Source organism: Parus major, chromosome 9, assembly GCF_001522545.3.
Source record: "Parus major isolate Abel chromosome 9, Parus_major1.1, whole genome shotgun sequence".
Taxonomy (NCBI): Eukaryota; Metazoa; Chordata; class Aves; order Passeriformes; family Paridae; genus Parus; species Parus major.
Window position 1 is genome coordinate 6,014,423 of NC_031778.1, and position 18,987 is coordinate 6,033,409.

An 18,987-nucleotide genomic window follows, 5' to 3' on the forward strand; every position below is an offset into this window, starting at 1 on the left:
GCTGTCAAATTTCAAAAAGTAATTAATACAAATAAACTGCTTCTTAAATTAGAAGTAAAATACTAATCCATAACAATTTATACAATATGCATGAAGTGTAATAAAACCATATTCTCTCTTATGATCAATGTGCATGCCCATTCTACTGCCCGAGGGTAAGAGGCTGAGTGCATCAAGCCCTCTGCCCTCACCAACCAGAGAACCAAAAAGTGTAAAAGCAGCAGTGGAACCACCTCCTGACCCAGAGAACAAGAACAGTTATTGGTACACAGACTCTTTCAATGCAGTAAATGGATTGTGTGGCTTTGGAAGAGTCGGGCACAATCCCATCTTAAAAGTATTGAATTTGCAAGAACACTTCATGTGCCATCAAATGAGATCCTAAATCTGATCAGCTACTTTGTGGGGATTTCTGAGGAGGTACAATACATTTTTCTCTCCCTCCTGCTGCATTTCTTGGGAATAAAATTGCTCCAGTTAAAACTGTGATGTAGATTTTCTTCCAGAACCAGAACATTATTTCTATTTTCAGGAACCACAGTATCAGAAGTCTTTGCTGCCATGCTGATGCACTGATAAAAGCTCTCTTTGTAGAGTTTGGCCTGCGACTGCTGCACACTTACTCTTCCCTTCTGTTTGTCTTTTCCAGCAGTTCCACAAGCTGTGGAAACAATGAAGCTTGGTTCTGCATGGATTACTGTTCTGTAACTCTGTGTGGATTCTCTAACAACTGAAATCCTGCTCTTGAAGGATTGTGTAGAAGAGGGACAGGAAAGAGATGTTAAGAGAGTAGCTTTGGCCAGTTATCTGCCTTCACAAAAACTGCAGGAATTTGTCTTTTGGACACCTCCCATCCCTTCCAAATTTAACTGAAATTAGTGGCTGTACTGCTAAGAGACATGCAGCAACTCAATCCTTCTAATGCATTTAAATAACATGTTATGTCAAACCATAAAAAATGTGAACCCCTATTCAAAGGGCCAAAAAGTAGCAATATTGAAGTACCCCGAGCTTTTCCCTTATCCCCTCTGTCCCATTGTCCTGGCAGTGACAGCAGTGACTCAAACACTTGCAAAGCCACACTGCCTTAGCGAAGCAAACTGAAAACCACAAATCAGCAGAAGGTGACATCAAACTGCCCATACAGATAGAAATCACCAAGAACAAGAGAAGCCAAAACAATCTCCAGAAAACAGCTGTTAAAATTCTTGGGTTTCTATCCAACTAGCACGTATTTGCCAAGAACCTTTAAGCTTCTTTTCTACCTTAAAAGCATTTGGAATAAACACAGACAATTAAATGTGTACTGCAGAACTGTTTTAAAGGATTGACTTCTCTGTTTCCAAACTAATACACATTCAAAGGTTTGTTCCAAAAATCTTCCAGAATTCAGCAGTCAAAAAACTCTTAATCCCAGAGCTTTAGTAGCACAGGATTTAATGCTCAGCATTTCACCCTTCTGAGTTGCTGGTCTTTTTACTTATTTATTTTTTAGTGGGGGAAACAAAGGCTCAAGAATTAAGGAAAGCAGGTGATAAAAGCAGAAAGACTGGTATGTGGCTTCTAATAAGCCATACCATAATCTCAGAGAAGAGGAAGCTGTTAATGATTTCTCTGATAATATGAAAAGCAGTAGCAGGAACAGGCAACATCAATGAATGCAGAGGGTTTAGTAAATCATGATAAGGGTTTAGGATGAGAGGCACCTTCCTGGTCCAGGTCAAGTTGATTTTGTCTGCTGAATGAACTAACAGCACGATTGCTTCCAGAGAATAATTTGAACACATTAAAACTGACAACCTCTCTAAATCTGAGCTGAACCCGAGAAATTATGAAGTACTGTATTGATCAGGGTCTTGCTAAGAGAAGTGCTGAAGAGCACCTAATTGCAGTGTTCAAAAGGAGTGCTCTCAGAGCCCTGCCACTATTTTGTGAAAACTCAATCCAATGATCAAGGCAATATCCATCCACCTGAACAACTAGATGTAACAAGAACAAACACTTTCTGATTTGAGGAAAAGCCAACTAAATTTTTTTCAGAAATAACTTCTCAAGGAAAATGCAGTGAATGTAAAACTTAGAGCAAAAACATTTCCAGAATTATTTGTTCAGGGACATATGAGATAGTAACTCTATTTTGGGTTTCAAAAAGAGTGACTGGACATGCTCAAACTCCATTTAGGGGATGCATAGAGCCTAGAACAGCTAGAATTCAACATAAATCCTCCTGTATTCCTAGAGAAAGGCAATGATGTTCATTAGGAGTCAATGATGCTGGTGCTAATCAGATTACTCATCAACAATCACAGGTATCAATGAAAAAGATTACTCATCAATAAACACAGTTTAAAAGTGAGCTCTGCAAGTCTCCCTGTCCCAAATGATTTAGCCTGAACCTTCAAACCTGCATGTGCTAAAGAAACACCACCAAAATTTTAGCAGAAAGGGGCACATCTTGGTAATCAGGACAATCAGGTAATCAGTGAAAAGCAATTAAGAAACAAGTTGGTGGCAAACTGAAAGGCCCCATTCTATTTATCTCATCTTACCCAGTCTAACTGAGCAAGGTACTTAATCCAGCTCAGTGTCACTGATGTACCACTACCTGTCTGGAAGGAGAGAGGGTGGATGGCTCAAGAACACACGTGATGTAAATCTTTGGAAAAGTGCCACTCCACGTGACAACTCAATATTCAGACAATCCATTAAGCCTCTGCTGAGCTTCTGAAGAAATTGGTGAGATTTTGTAACTTCTTGCTTATTCCCAGGAGCTTCTTGGCTACTGTTAGAGCTTATCCAAAGGCCTGCAGGTGGATAGGGAGGTTGCCTGGATTTTCTCTGACTGTTCCATGAGGAGGTTCCAGTACCAAAGGGGTCATCCAGAGCCAACTGGAAGCAGAGCTTTCCTCCTTTTCTCCAGAGAGCTGCCATTCTCCTAAGCAGTAGTAGCCCAGCAAGGTCAGATTGAGAAAGGGGTGCCAAAAATATTTCACCAGCTAAAAATGAGGAAGCTGCTTGATTAGGCATAAAAGTATAGCTTTTATTTCAGCTGTGATCTCAGAAGCTCTGAAATAGGAAAATTCCAGAAAATACAGACTAGACAAAAAATTCTTAACTTAGTCTCTAATCCACTATCAACTGAAGTATAAAATTAGATAAACATGCAAAGGACTATCTTCTCCAATTTTAGTAAAGACATGGGAATATCTCAAATTATACTATGCATGAGAAGAGGATAGTCTAGTTCCTTAGTTATTCAACTAAATTCAGTAAGAGACAATAAGGATTTAAAAGCAGATTTTTCTTTCTACACTTCCCTTTGTGATCTGCATGAGGATTTTTCTTTGCTCAACTTTATTAAATTTTATATTTTAAAATAGCATCCTTAATTACTGCTTAGCGCTTCCATAAACTTTTAATGTCCAAATTTTATTGCAGCCATTTTAATACCCATAATTAGCTCATCCCGATTTTTAATGCAAAATACTATAAATTACTGAGTACTGTAACATTTCCATTTTCTAATAGTAAGACAGATTTTTAATATTACAGATATGACAGGTTCTCCCATTTAAAGTGGTTGAGCTTACCTCCCTACTTCATTACACAGCTCATGTTCAATACACTCCAAATTGCCAGTGGCTCTTTTCATCATTAATTACATATTTCAAGTCCAACACTAATCAATTTCCAGCCCATGACCAACAGAAAAGAGCAATCCCACCTCTTATTCTTTACCTCAGCCTGGCCTGTTCTTCTATGATTACCATGTTCTCCTGTCTCTGTCACACTCAGCTTTCTAAATAATGGGTTTCAAGCAGGATACACTGCTTTCATGTGCATTTGTAAAATCTATGGCAAAACACATTATCAGTCTATCCCAGGTCCACAGGCACTTGGGAAGGAGCACATCCCTGCAGGATTGCTATCCCACACCTGGCTGGCAAGAGGAAACACAAGAGGAATGGGAGCTCCAAAAGCCATGCAACTCTAGTGCAATTCCCAGCACCGATTTTTATATTTCTTTATCAAAAAATGCTCTGGTATTAATACTGACAAAGAGAGAAAAAGGAACTGACTGCCTTTTTGAACTGATGCTTTTAGGCTCATTCCTCTTTTGCAGTAATATAGGGAATTACTTGTGCATCTGCTATGGAAGGCACCTTTCTTAGCTGCAGGCTGAAATCTGGACTTCACTGTGCAGTTATAGAGCAGGCGTTCAGCACTCTGAAACGTATATGCTGAAAATCACACAACCTTCCTAAGTACAGAAGGTCCTGAATATACAGCTCCCAGAGAATTCACAGGTAATGCCCAATCAGTATGTGGAGCACAAACTCCACCCTCGAATGTGTTTGAGGTTTTTATGCCTGTGGGTTTTTGCTCTTACATTCTTCAATTTAAAAAAAAAATAAATTAAATAAAGTGAAGTCAAATCCCATCCACTTCATATTTCTGTAGGTACCATTCAAAACCAGAACTGTAAGAAGGATGTGACCTTGTAGACAAAGCACCATGAGCAGATGTGAGACAACAGAGAGCCTGGACATCATGTCTAATAGAACCTGTGGGTATTGCACTTCTAAAAACCAGCCTGTTTCAGTGCCAGCCCTCTGAACCTACAGCACCAGTGAAACCCAGCCAAGCACTCCCAAACCTTCAACCTTCCTTTGCAGTCAGAACTCAGGAAACTCTACAACACTCTCATGTTTTATTCATTTTATATACTGTATATATATTATAAAAAATATTATGTTTAATTGTATGTTTTATTCACATATTAACTGCAGTCAATACAGCCATCTTGCAGTTCCAGAGACACTGGGCATGTTAACAGAATGCAAAATAAGACAGTTACTAGTTTCAGCAAAATTTCCCACATTGAAGCTAAAAACATCTCTCCAGAATTCCTAGGGTAATGCTGAGAAAATTGTGTCTTTTAATCTATAAAAAGTTTCATAAGCTCCTTACCAATGGGCACAAAAGCCTCTTCCACTTTCATTTATTCCTCAAAGGAGGGAGCACTGATACATGAACACATTGAGCTGAGATGGAACAACTAATGTTTCTGTAGCAGGAGTGTCCATGTGTTCTTTACAGACAGAAGATATTTATCTGACATTAAAATGCAATTTGGCAGCCACATTTCAAAAAAGATTGTCATTTAGAGTAGCTGCTGAACTTACTACAAGAATGAACTGGGAGAATGAGTCATGAGATTAATTGCCAAAGGAAGAATAAAGAAAACATAGTGAGATTTCAGTTCACTAGAAAAATGGTACCCAGCACACATTTCAAAGTATCATTTTTAACAGGAGAGGTTTTATAATTCTTTTTATTATTTAAAAATTAACATCTAAAAGGGTATTTATTATTGCCTGTTCTCTATGGTACAATTTCATTTCTAATCTGCTTGCAAACTCCCAGACTGATGAAGACTTGGATAAAATGAAACCACCACAACCCCATTACAGGGAAATGGAAGAGAAAACAATTAGCATAGTAGTTAAGTACTGACTTGCAAACGTAAGATGATTTCCTTAAGTTAACAACTGACATTACAAGAGCAAGGTAAGATTGAAATGAATGCTTGAAGTCTATCACCTGTTTTCTGAGCAGAGCCCCCAAGTAACAGGAGAAAATAAAATCTTTAATATCTAAAAGTTTATAAGCAAAGATGATTTTAGGGACAAACCACTGTCAGGTAGCTGGTGAGATTCCTGCTCCTGACACGCAATGATCCAGTTCTTGGCCCGTGAGAAGCAAGAAATTCTGCCTTGTTATACCCCACATTTAGTCATTTACCTTCCCCTTCCTACTGGCTGTTGTTTTGGTCTGTTAAAGTGTTTCTTTTTTTTTTTTTTTTTATTTCTTATTTTAATTTCAGATAAGAAAGAGTTACAAGGTTGTGATAAAACAGCACAAACTTTTTCTTGTTTCAACACTAAACTGTTGAGTCTGTTAACCAAAAACTTAGATACAGCCACTATGAAGAGGAGGAACAGGAAAACAGTTTTGGAGCTTGATCAAGGAAAGGATTCTTAAAAATATTGCAGTCTACAGAAAACAGAGCAGAAGAGAGACTGGCAGAATTGTGTGCTACGGGATGAAACCAGAGAGAAAAACGTCCTAAGACTGAATGGATTTTGATTTAAACATTTAAAGCTCAAGCTTCTTATACACACACAGTGCCAAACTCTCAAGAGATCCAAGCACAGTTGACTTTTTTTACCTTTTTTTTCCCAAAAACCTTTGGATTTTTGAGGGCTTTTAGAAGGGAAAGTAAGAGATTGATGGTAAGGCTCTTCCTAGTCTATGAAAAAGGGAGATATATTGGTAAGTGATGTAATCATGGAGATGAGTTTCCCTGGGAGGTACACTGGAAGAATAAAGTGCTGATGGCTTCCCAGCTGCAATGATAGGGACTAAAACCATATTCCCAGAGAACTAGCCAGGTTCCTTGAGCACTCACTCACTCTGTGCTGCCCCACCCAGTAAAATGTCCAAGTATACAACAAAGCGTGCTCCATCAGGTTGGGAACCACAGAAGTACAGACCCAAAACATCAACAGCTTCTCCAGCCCAACCCTCAGTATAACAATTCCCATCCTCACACCACAGAGTGCTCTCTAACCTGCAAAGGTAAATCTCTGTCTTCCCAAACACCTCTGCCAAACACCCCCCAGCACAGCAGCAGGGCTGGGGAGCTCCAGCTGCACAGGGAGGACATGTGGCACCAAAGGAAGGTTGATCAGCCACCACCCCCTGCATTTTTCTGCTACTCAAAGTCCCGTTCATCTGCTGACAAATTCCCTCAGCGTGTTTCCAAAACACCTGTACAAGTGCACCGGCTGTGATGGGCTGGCCAAGGCAGATGGCACTGGTGACACACACACAGAGTACCCCCGTTCATCCCAGACCTGCACAGAGCACTCGTCCTCTCCCCGAGGCACAGCCTGGAACAGCTCCAGCCCTGCCAGGAACACAACCTCGTGCTCCAAAGGACACAAACTGCTCCGCAAGGAACCAGCAGCAATGGTCAGGGGGACAGAGGCTCATCAGTCAAAAGCAGACACTTGGGGGTGACAGGAGGGCAACAAAGGTGATAGCCTGTCATCTAAAAAAAAGAGGTAGGAAAGCACTAACTGACAACAAAAAAGCACTAAAAAATACAAAAGGATAGGTATGTTTATCAATATAAAGCTACTAAGTGAACAAAATTCAGTAAAGCCTAAAAAGAACAATTCCATTTATTTACTTATAAACTGATCAATTTTTAACTTTCATCCCACCTCTACTGATAGTCCCATGACAAATTAGCTTGTAAAACTCAATAAAAGGTAGTTTCAAAATAAGGAAACAAGGAGTGAAACCCAAGTTTCAAATCATTATGCACTTAAAACAGTAGCGTACCAAAGCAGATCTGTCTGAAGCTATTCCCTGAAGATTATAAACTCATAGGAAACAAATGCTGTGATATAAAGGATTCAAACAGTAAATAAACTTTGCTAATGATGTCATAACTAGAAGACTGGTTTCAAAACTCAAAACATCTCTGCTTGGTACAAAAATGTACCTTCAGTTTGGAATAAACAAAAGCTGTAAATGCTATCCATGCTGGAAGACAGCTGTTTCCTAGGAAAATTTTAGGGCAAGTCTGTGAAAGACACAGATTACATCCACATTAAATGCATCCCTTCTTCACTTTTTTAGCATCTTTTAATTTTCTTTCCCAGTTTTTTCTCTTACAGCTGCGATCATACTTTTACCACAAAAAAAACCCAAGTCTTCTTCCCATATTGTCAAAGTCATCACAAAGACTTGTACCATTTTATAATAACAAAAAAGCAGCATTTGAAATCAAAGGAGGTGAAAAAACCAATGTTCCATGTATGCTTCCAAGAGCTTGATGCTGAACAAACAAGGCAGCCTCTTTCTTGAGTGCTCTTCATGAATATTGAAGACTGCAGCTAATCAAATGACAGCACAGACAACTGCATCAACCAGCAGCATCCTCACACTCCTCCCCAGGAGCAAGGGGAGAGCCCGGGCTCCTCTCTGATGCCATCTCAGCCAAGGATTGATCCTGTGTTTGTGCTGCAGCCCGTGCTAACCACACAGGGGAAGCTGTCCCTGTCACAGGCCAATATCCATTTGTTTCACTAGTGACAGTCACCTTCCATGTGGGTTCCCAGGGCAAATATCCATTTGTTTTGCCAGTGACAGTCGCTTCCCGTGCGGGTTCCATCCCTCCCTCTGTGACAAGGGTGACCGTGTCTCTTGGTGAAAGAATCCAGAGTGACTCCAGATACCCAAGCACAACCCCTGGGATGGCCTGCAAAGCCTTCCATGAATAACAAGCAAGAGGATGAGGGAAGAGCAAGGGACTCTTGTGAAGAGCTTGTCACAATAAATAAATAAATTAACAATTCACCTTGCACCACTAAATCATCAGAACAAAGTGCTCAGTTTGGGGGCCCAGGCTTTGAGATATGAATATGAACTGACAGGAGAGAGTCTACAAAGCAGTAAGCTGGGTCAGAGGACAAGAAAACCAGAGGAAGAGGGAAACACTGAGAAATTCAAAGACCCGGTTTGTGTTAGAGCTCGAGAAAAAAATATGACAGCTCACGGACACTAAGGTACACCAGAAATAGCTCATTGTGATCAAATAAAACCCAAAAGTTAACTGCAGAATGTGTCAGTTAAACACTGGAAACAAACCAGTCAGTAAAAATATATAGCACTGGAATAAGGTGCTTAGGAAATGCAGTGAAACTTCCAGCAACTAAGAGATTAGACAAGCGGTTGTCGAGAATATTGTAAATTGTCACACCCCAAGACAGACAAAGGGATTAACTCAAGCTCTCGCTCCATTGTTTTTTTATTCTGTGTTCTTCCAAGAACAAAGAAAGTCCAGGAAGAGCCACAGAAGTAAAAGTAAATAAATAACCATCCTAGTACAAGTCCATTGTTCCAGTAAAACACAAGACTGACAGAGGTCTGCAGCTTTAATATCCCTTAATGGCTGTAAAAGCAAGATGGTTTTGGACTTAAGAGTCATGATCCTAGAGATTCCAGCAATGCACAAAACAAATCAGTGCATAAAATTCAAATAAAATAATTAGAGAAAAACATACTCCACCAGTTCTTTCATTAAATAAAACCAACAGTACCAGTCTTTCTTTACAACAGTAAAAGTATTTCTAGCATCTATTCTCACAACACAGCACATTCCAGTTAGAGGATGGAGACATATAAGTGATAAACACTTTGCAATTTTTCAAAAGTAAACTATTGTTCTTAAAGGAAAATAATTATAGGACTAAATAACAGAAAACTTCTGCCTGAAAGCCAGGAGTAGAGGACTGCAGAGCAGGTATTATAGGAAACTACTAACCACTGCAACATTTTGGGTAGTAGTCCTCAAGAAATCATACTGCAAGGTTAAATCCCTTAAATACAGGGAAATTCTTATCAGCTGCAGGGTAAGGAAAAAATATTTCAAGGAAAAGAACATGATGGAGGGTGATTTCAATTTTTCTTATCACATATCATCAACCTTAATTTAAAATTAAGGGAAAAAAAAAAAAAAGTGGTATACTGTCCGCCAAGACAGGAACCTTCCACCTGGGATCGCAGCCAAACTGAGACACTCTGCAGGTGCACCCTTCTGTGCACCCTCAGAATGTACTCTGAGCACCACCAGCTCTGATCTCAACACCACCTCTCAGCTCCTGGCCAGGTTAAAACCACATCATTTTGCTCCCTTATTTCATATTCCACATTCTCAATTGCCCAAGCACACAATGTTGTTATATCCTGCTGGGTTTACTGATCTTCCCATCCGCTGTCTGTTCAAGTTCCTCTGGGAGATTTCATCCGAAATAAATGTTCTCTCATAAACAAAGTTAGGAAAAACATTTGTTCCTTATCTGAGCCCACGGTAACTTGCCTGCTTTGGAGGAAAACAAGGTTACAGCACAAAAGACACCTGACTGACAAGATCCACCTTTTGATAACTTTATGGCAAGAAACCAAAAAACCAAAGCCTGGTTTCCAAACCTGGGGAGTTATGCCTCACACAGTCTGGTGTTCAGGAATGGCTTCTGTTCACAAGTAGCAGACTGATGTCTGTCCAACTCCTGTCCTTGCCAGAGCTGGAAGGATGCACTGAAGGTTACTCTCCATGTGGCACATGCAACCTGCTCCCATGCAAAACCTGCACAACTACAAAATCTGCAAGAAAGAGACATCTGAGTCAAACCAAGCTACCACTTACCATTTTGCAGATAATCATGAAATGATCAAGCAATATGGATTTATTTTTTTTAACAACTAAGAAACAACGATCTCATTAAAGCCACAGGCCTTTACCCTAAAGTATGAAAACTCAACAGGAATTTCCCGCTGAAATCCTTAGAAGGAAATGTATTTACCACACCTAAAAAACGTAAACAAAACAAAAACTAACCAACCAAAAATAAAACCACAAACCACAACCACAAAACCAAACAAAAAAACCCACCTTAATTTCATATTCAAAAATCAATTTGAATAAGTTTTGTTAAAACACCACAAAAATAAGCAATCTGCAGCTAAAAACATAACACAGGACTTTCCAGTCAGGACAGTTGATTTGTCAGTCATGTGTTATTTGAAACAAGATGGGAGTAACTGCCTAACAATACCCATCTCAACCACAGGCGTGCTCATCTGAGCCATCTATAACAATAAGAAAACCAACATTCCCCTTGAGGATTTAAAAAAAAAATCCTCAGCAACCAAGTTCCAAACTGCCTGAGCTTACAGCTAAGGAAAAATAATACAAATGAGGCTGCCCTGTATATTAAATTTTTGTTTTTTGTTGGCTATTAATAGGCAAGTGTGATGAATGTAAGATGATATTCAGATGATTTCTAGCCTTTTACCAGCATGTTCTTCACTTCCTTCCCCACAGCTTGTCTTCCCGACTGAGGCCCCATTTCAGGGAGCTCTGACTGCAGCATCAGATGCAGGAGCTGCAGGAAGGGCAGGACAGGTCCTGCACTGCCTTGAGACACTCGAGCTGCTCTTGGGTCTTCAATCAAAAGAGCCTGGCATGCCACCAACACGAGCAATAGCTTGACCAGAGATTAAAAAAAACACCTCTTTCTTATATACATATATAAAACAAGCTAGTTGAGGATCTGCAGGAGTTGCAGTTTCTTGGCACAACACCACTTGCTCTAGCCCAGCTGCCCCTATCACGGATGGGAACAGCCTGTTCTACTCACCCCTGACGCCTCGTTTAGTGCTAAGAGAGCTCATAATGAATTTATTTCTTCTGAAGAGCTGGAAGTCACTGGTTTTGTACATTCCCATGCTCTTTAATTATGTGATTGTTCCATTACAGCTTAGTTCCACAAGCTCTTGCTTGTGTCAGGCTCACATCCACCAATACCAGTGAACCTGCACACAGGCTCGGGATTCCAGCAGCATAAATAACTGCAGTGGCACACTCTGTGACACTTCAGTGGTGCTCCTTGTCATTTACCAGGCCTGTGGGTGAAGAGATCAGAATTAGAGAACTACAAATCAGAGCTGTCCCACATGCTGAATGCTTTTTGTGACCACTGCCACACAAAATCATTATCTTTTGACATCGGCCTGAATGCAAGCACGAGGTACAAAGAGGAGCAATACGTGGCCTTCAGGACAGAGGCAGACACAATAGCTCAACCCTGGATGTGGGCGTTACCAATGCATGACTTTAGGTCAAGGAAGTTGTTTGAGGGACAGACAACAAAGGAGCTGACTGCCAAAAATTTATGGGCGAGGAAGATGTAAAAGGTTATTATCAGCTGTGTATTCCACAATAAAACTCCGTCAATGACATACCCTGCCAATAGCACTGCATTTACTGCATTTACATAGAATTTACTGCAGAAAAAACTGGTGGGTACCTCCTGCCATTGCACAGGGGCTCCAAGTCCTGCATGAATGCTATGGATGATGCTGATGAATGGCACACTCTTACAAAAGGCCTGGCAATCCTCAACGGTAGAGATCGCCAAGAAAACATTCTTAGTCTAAAGTTTAGAAAATGATACATATTCAAGTCTTAGCAGTTTTGTAAAAATACATTTGCCTTAGGGAAACAAAATGTCCAAGAAGCAATGGCAGCTGCAAGTGACAATTCCTTCCTCCACCTTTCAAATGTGACACTTTGCTTCTCTTGATTCTTATGCCTCAGCCTTATCTCTTAGCCCTTGTCTTTCCTTCTGAACTTTCCACCAGGACACCAACAGCTCTGATCCAACAACCAGCAATGAGAAATCAGAAAAGTAAGGTACACCAGTGGAGAAGGCTTGTCCTCCCTGCTCTAATGGCTCTGGCATTCACATTTACCTCCAAGACAAGAAATTCCCAATTCATTACCCAGTCAGGCAAAAGGATTTACATAAGACCCCACACCAGTGCTTTCTGTCCTTGATGCTGGTGCTCAGTATAAACTTGAGTGTGTAAAAACTTTACTCTGCAAAGCTAAAACAAGCGGCTTGTCTGGTTTCTTTTGGGAAGAAAACTAAGTGTAACAATTCCGTATCAAAACACACCTCTCCATGTTCTGAGGATGTCCAGTATCTTGTACAACAGCACAGTAATTAGCATTCAAAACTTCCCTAGACCATTTTGAAACAGGAATTAAATTTTAGCTCCATTTTATTGCTTTGTCAGAGAAAACTGTTGCAAATGGAGCTTACAAAAACTAAAGGTATTTTAAAAAAATCCAAAAACCACTCCTCTGACTAGGGAAGCAAAAGAGATGTGTAAACCCACAGAAATCATGTCATTTCTTCTGATCAGTTACAATGACCCTTCTCAGAGGGATGGGAAAGGACACTTATAGGTGAATTCTATTTGATTTATGTAAATACAAGCAGAACAATCAGCTAATGCTAAAATAGAAAAAGAATCAAAGAGCTTAATGGAAACACTAAGATTGTGGAACTGAAAGGAGGTGAAGAATAAACAAGACAGGATCTGAGACCCAAAGGGCAGAGTACCCAAAACTGTGGCCAAGTCTGGGGAAGAGCTTCCCTCCTTAGCACTGGAGCTCTCCTTCTCCACCCTCACTGCCATTGCCAGAGCACTTTGTACAGCAGGGCACAAGGGTTACAGATGGCTGAGCACAGTCTGGAAGCAGCCAAAGGCAGCTCTGTGTTCAAGGATGATCTGTGCAGTGGTGAATTGCACTCCCTGTGCTACATTATTTGTTTTACAGTATCACTGCAACCATTTGTTTGGGTTTCTTTAAGCCCAGAAGCCAACGGGAACAGGCCCAGAGGTGAGTATTCTGTGCATATATCCTCTCTCTATCCTTTTCTCCACTATCAATAATTATCAGTACATGGACCAATTTCCACTGAACTCAGGAAAACAGAGATCCTGAAATATATAAGTACCTCTCCATTGTTAAAGATATTAATTTCTTAGAAGAGAGATGTTTAATTCCTCTCCCACAAGCAATGTCCTATTAAAGCAAGGGTATGGGAAAAACAAAACTGTCAGACACCAAAGAAGTCACATAAGTGAACTGGAAAAAAACAGCCTTCAAAATAAAATTCTACTGCTTGAAGCAGTGTTTACTCTTGAACACAATTTATAGTTATGTTTACTCTCTCACCTAACACTGATGTTACAGCCTAGTGAGCCTAATTTAGTAGAAACCATTCCAGAAAATAGATCTGAAGGCAGCTAAATAAACTACAGCATTTAGACAGGGAAATCAACCTTCTTTTTGTATAGGAAAGTCAAGTTCCACAAATCTACAGTATTTCTCACAAGGCCCTCCCTTACACCAGTGGACTGTACTTGACAAAGCCTGCTTTAATTTCCAAGAGACATTTAACAAGATTCTTCAGAAAAGGCCCTTAAAGAAATTTAGATGCCATGGCAACAACAGGCCTTGCATGGACAGGTTACCTGGGGAAGGGACAGGAGACATAGAGCAAACTCCCAGGGGAGTCCCACAGGAGAAGGTGTCCCTGAGGATGTGGACAAGATGATCTGTAAGGTCCCTTCCAACCCAAACAGACCCAGGATACTGGGAATGTGAGCTGGAGGCCAGACTGGGACACTTCCATCCAGAAAAGAATTCCAACAATGTGCTGATGGCATCAGGCCACTCTGGCAGGGCAGGACCAGCCCCGAGGAAGGGAAGAACAAACACAGGCTGCAGGCAGCAGAGATGCCAGGGGGCATTCAGTGAAGTCAGAGTTACCCACAGAATCCCAACCTTACACCGAGCAATGGGCTCCATGCTGAACACCCACACCCAGCACAGGCACGCACAGCTGAGCCAATCTGGACCTTGCACCTGAAGGATCCCCATCTCCAGGACCATTTTTCTGCAAAAATATTCCTGCCTTGCATCACCTCTCTCAACTCCTGACTCTGACAGCCTGACTCCATTCACTCATTCATTCACCTCCCTCCCAAGCAGAGGAGTTTGCCAGGTAGGGAATTGAGCTCCAGGGAAGGTCAAGTGAGCAGCAGCACAAAGGGAAGGGAGATCTGTACAGCTGTGGAGACACAGATTCCTCTCAGCTGAGGCAGGCTGGCAGAGCAGCTCAACCATCTTGTGCAATTCCACTGGCAGCAACCAGCTCATGTGCTCTTAATGAACAGATCTAGAAATTAACAATGCAAAACTGGCACACTGAGTATGCATTTAAGGTGGAATTCATTACCCATTTGCAAATGAAGTTTCATTTTCCACTTATAAACACAAACATGTTGGTATCTTCCAGGTCCTTGGGGATTCTAAGCCTAAAAGGAAAGACAGAAACCCTCATGTGGGGGAGAGCAAACAGACACTCAGCTTGTTACTTGATCTTGGTTTAAAAAAACACCTCCACATGGTATGCTTTAGTATGTAAAAATGTATCCGAGATTAATTGTTTGGATTTTTTTTATTTTATTGTAAAAAAACAGTTGACATTTAGAAACATTTCTGACACACAGCATAATCCCTAAGTAACTCTACAAAGACATATCTTTTTCCTGTGAACTGAACAATCTGTCAATGCTGTTTTCATTCAGCTAACCTGCCAATATAATACAAGTCTGCCATTTGTAGAGTTACAGAATATAAACTCACTAGTTTTATTTATAGAATAAATAACATATCTGCTGCTGAAACCTTGCACAGCAAGGAACACAGTTGGCTGGGTGTTCCCTCATGCTGCTTTCTAGTAAAACATGACTTTTGAGAACCACCTGAAACAACCTGTCCTTCAGCTGAAGGGGGACAGGCTTAAGAATTCCACCTCCTGCTCCTAATTCTGAAATAAATGATTAATAACTGTGTGACTGCAGCTCACAATACACTCCCACATCAAGCCTTCACGTCTAATAATGCTGACAGCTGTGGCTTAGAGCCTATTTCACCACACCAGGTGCAACCTTTTTGTGTCTTTTAAGCCCAAATTCCCTTCTGGGCAGGATGAGCAGCAGGTCAGGGACCAGGTGCTGGTAGTTTTAGGCAGCCACTGCTCCCAGCTCTGGGCACAGAGAGCAGCACCCACCAAAGTCAGGGGCCTGAAGGCATGAAAAGCCTCATATCTGCACTACTTGTACTTCATTTGGAATTACCTGCATTTTTATATAGGCATTTTCTCCCCAGATATTCCAAAATTAAGGCAGAGTTACCCAATTTACCAAGTACATGCCATACCTACAGTTCAGAACAGGACAGAGGTGACACTGCTTGGGCCCTGATGGATCTCTTGTCCAAGGCATCCTATCTCAAGCACCATGTTATTATTAAAAAGCATTTTCCAAATTATAAAATGCCTGCAGGGATGCAAACAAGGAAATGTGGCAAAGCTGGTAAAGCCAGGAGCACATTTCCTTCAAACCCGAGTTCCTGGGTGTTCTCTCACAGTGACACATGAGCTGCCAAATGCTGCAACCATTGCCTACAGACAGACTTCCAACAGGACATGTCAGAAATTAAATTAACAAGTCACTACAAAATCACAGCTGAAATTCCCTCTGCAGTTCCTTCCCTTCAGCTCTTTCAGCAAGTTGAAGTCTGCCTTTAAAAAAAATCAGTGTGCCTTCACAAAACAACACTTATTTTTGAAATAAGTGTTTTCTGACTGAAAAATTGCAAGAGGTCATAGTAACACTCTCCAAACCACATATTTTCTAAGGGAACAAAGAAATAGGTTTCTGTGTTCTGCTCACATACTGAAATCCCAAACCAACAAAACTGCATCAGCATGGAAAAGCAAAATACTGCATATCCCTGGATAGAAACAACAGAATAATTATCTGCTCATGAACTCAAACTTTATAGGATTTCCCTTTCTTCTCCAAGAACAAAAACCAACTCTCCTCCTTTCTGGTTTTAGCCAAATGAGCAGACAGAGTGGCACTGCAAGCGAGAGATGACAACCTGCAATTGGAGTTTCACAGCTCCACTGATAAATGAGAATGACTACAAGTAAATCCCCAAAACTTTAAAGAAAGCAGGAAGTATCTTGCAGACATGGGCTGGCATTTTAAGTCCTGAAGTCAATACAGCAGATTTAGATAAGGCACTTCCTTATCTTGGCACCAGATTCAGCATCACCTTCTGGGTTTGACTCCAAGCACCAGAAGCCAGAGCCTCATCCCAAAACTCCAAGGTGCAGCATGGGGAGATCCCAGAGAGGCTGATCACCCATTCAGCAGTGCTGCATGTGAATTCTGGCTTTGACATTCCTGCACAACTTCAGTGGAGTCTGCCACTTTCAATGTCTTGTGGTAGCTACAGATCTGGTACTCTGGAGTTCTCAGCAGGGTGTGAGAGGCTTTTGTGTATGTTGCCAGAAAACAAACCACAAATATTACTATAAAGGCATGTTCTCATTCCAGTGTAGGGACTCTTCTTAGAAAGCCATCTCAATTCAGCATTTCTCTCACTGCATCCTTACACTTCTATGGGCTCACTTGTCTACTAAAATGTTATTTAAATTACCAGTATGCCAACTTGTATCAGAGCATTTCTTTACAACCAAGGAAAAGAAACAAGAGATTCCACAGTCACCAACACAAACTCAAGGTACATTTTGTTCTTTCAAATGAAAAATATTCACTTGTTGAGTTTTGGGCTACCCCAAGGAACAAATATTGTCAATGCATCCAAATATGAGCTATAATATTGTTTACAAACCTTCTCAACTCTCAAAAGGTGCACTGCAGCTGCAGAAGAAGTCACGTACAAATCTGTACAACATGAAGGACAGGCTATGGACAGGGACAGGAGCTGACAAGCTCAGAGACCCCAGTCACACAGCTCCAGTGGCAGGGTTTCAGTTGCCCTCACAAATTTGAACCACAGCATACTGGGTGGGGACATTTGGCCAGAAATGCTGTCCCTCAGTGAACTAGTAACTCCAGCACTTTGTAAAACGTTAGGAAGCACCAGAGGCCGTGGACTGCAGGGGCTGTAGATGGATGAAGTGCTCTGAACCTCCAGAACTGGTACTAAGTGTTCACCCAGCTTCAGAAAGGCTTTGTTCCCACTACCCACTCTCACTGATGTAAATCCATGTGTCCAGCAGCAGCAGCAACATAGAATTTCAACTGCACACTCTCTATTGAGCAGCCAGTAAAAATTGCATCCTCTCAGATTAATCACAATCCTGAAGTCAGCCCCTCTGCTCCTGCTCACAAGGAAATCCTGCTGCATCATGGGTTACAGTGTCATTTCAAAACCGTCTGCACCCCTACGTGCATTTTCTCAGGCTTTCCAACAAAAAGTCATCACAGTTGAGTCAGAAAGAAAAAAAACAAAGAAAGAATAAACTGTTTTCTAATAACTGGTTTCTAATTCTGTAATAGGAAGAACTTCTTCACATGGTAAAAACACCTTTTGACAGACAACCTGCACAGTGCCTTGTGGCCCAGTGATTTCTTCACAGGTGGATGGGTTATACTGTAAACACACTCATCAAATAACCTTGCTATAGCACTAGGCAAGACCAAGCTGCTTTGGATCCAGAGAATCTGCACTGATCCTTCTCTCACACCGCTCTTTTTTGACTAGTATAATAACATGGGAAAGTTACTGAACCCAGACATTTAATGTCATCCATCCCACCAAACATATGACACAGTTTAAGAACAGTTGCATTGGTGGTGTGACTTGAAGAAGGCTTTTCATTCCTCAACAACCTCAACAATAGATGTTATCACTAGATTAACTCTGGGAAGCTACAAAATTGTGTGAAATGCAACTGAAATAATCAATACTTACAAAGCAGCTCAATTCAGTTTAATTAAACTCACACTGTCTTCCCAGAAACTAAGTTTTTTGACACTGGTATTGGCAGTCATGTCCCTTTAAGCTGCTCCATGGATACTACAACTATTTTCTTTCTCCCAAGTCACGCTTCCTCCCAGCCACGGCTCACACTCCCTGTTCCACCCTAGGAACACAGGGAGAGCTGAGTGCGGCTTCCCGGGATGGGCCAGGTACCCAGTGACCAGCACCCATCACCAAAGCCTTCCACTACATGCACAGCCTTTGCTGTGGTTGAGCCCAACAGCGCAGGACCCCAACCTCGTTTTGCGCTTCTCCCCCACTCCCAGCACCGGCCAGAGGACACTGCCTGCACTTGGCCGCTCCTGGAGCCACGGATCCCTGGATCCCGGCTCCGGTCCCGCCACCCCCGGGTCTCAGCGCGCTGCTTCTCCCGTTTAAAGCCCGGGGCAGCCCCACGGCTGCGTGACACGGTCCCGTCCCCCGGGCCAGCCAAGGGGCGGCCGCTCGCCCCGGGGCCACCGCACAGGAAACTCGGGGATGAGCAACAAGAGTGGCGGGCGGGGGTCCCCGACCCCGGGGCTGCACCCCGGCCTGGCCCCCCTGGATTCCGGCCAGGCGCTCGTGCGCTCCCGTGGGCCGGGCCGGGCCAAAGGCGGGTCGGGCCGCCCACCGGCTCCCGGAACTTTCCC

General features: G+C 41.9%; 1 protein-coding gene across 5 annotated transcripts in view; it reads right to left on the reverse strand.

Annotated features, from left to right (window-relative positions):
* The window catches only part of STAG1 (stromal antigen 1), a 154,170-nt gene extending 135,299 nt beyond the window's left edge, over positions 1 to 18,871 (reverse strand). Inside the window, exons 1-4 of one of the 5 annotated variants that reach the window (XM_015637464.3) lie at positions 17,204 to 18,871; positions 14,733 to 14,811; positions 11,277 to 11,541; positions 10,066 to 10,239 (exon numbers count right to left, since the gene is read on the reverse strand). The gene's annotated coding sequence lies outside the window, so the exon portion shown is untranslated. Of the gene's footprint in view, positions 1 to 10,065; positions 10,240 to 11,276; positions 12,700 to 14,732; positions 14,812 to 17,203 lie in introns of those variants that run through there. The other 4 variants (XM_033516802.1, XM_033516800.1, XM_033516801.1 and 1 more) reach the window with 4 other exon arrangements.
* Between the last annotated feature and the right edge of the window lie 116 nt (positions 18,872 to 18,987).